Below are 848 nucleotides of genomic sequence, written 5' to 3' on the forward strand. Positions count from 1 at the left end.
GACAACTGAACACACGGATTTGGATTTCGATTTACAGAGAAAGAAAGGTGCAAACATGGGAGACTCTGGATAAAGTTTAGGAAACAGATAACATACAGGTGTGCTTGCTTACATATGTGCCTTCAAAAGCTTAAAACAGATGATCACAGGCATGAATTCACAAAGGTTTTGTGAGTGAAATTTCTCTGCTGTGACAAAAATTACCTTAAATATGAACTAAAGTGGAGAGGCTTTTATTCTCACTGTTCTGATGTTTTTGATTAATATATATTTGTTTGTATTTGTCACGGCTTATGAAGAATCAAATGTGGTGTTCTGATAACAATGAGATGTGCCAGACAGGAGAGTTCTTATTCTGAAGGAAAGAGAGAGAGGGAGAAGCAAGATGGAGATAGAGATAAAGAAAGTGTTTCTGAGGGCAGAAACAAATTATGTGCTTCAATGTTGTACACCAGTGACCTACTTCCTCCAATCATAGCTGAATGGAGGAACAGCCATGAAGTCACGGTTGCATCCCCTAGAATCCAATCATTTTCCATAAATCCTTTTCTGAATCCTGATGTCCACAGCTCACAAACTGAAGCCATGAGACTCTGGGAGTCCTTTTTGTACCCATACCCAAAGACTCATGTCTTACTAGACAATGAAACATTGGAAATGATGAAAAGTGAATTGTTTGGTCTACTATCCATGCAACAACATCTCACCCCAGGCTCTGATTTTAGTGCTAGGTGCTTAAAGTTGGAAGCCTTTATATTGTTTCTGCACAGAACATAAAATGTCACAGATCTCAATGTTTCTGAGATGTTTTTATGTGGTTTACTTTCATATTATACATGTTAGAAATA

This window comes from Nannospalax galili, unplaced genomic scaffold (assembly GCF_000622305.1).
Source record: "Nannospalax galili isolate Female #2095 unplaced genomic scaffold, S.galili_v1.0 scaffold2912, whole genome shotgun sequence".
NCBI lineage: Eukaryota > Metazoa > Chordata > Mammalia > Rodentia > Spalacidae > Nannospalax > Nannospalax galili.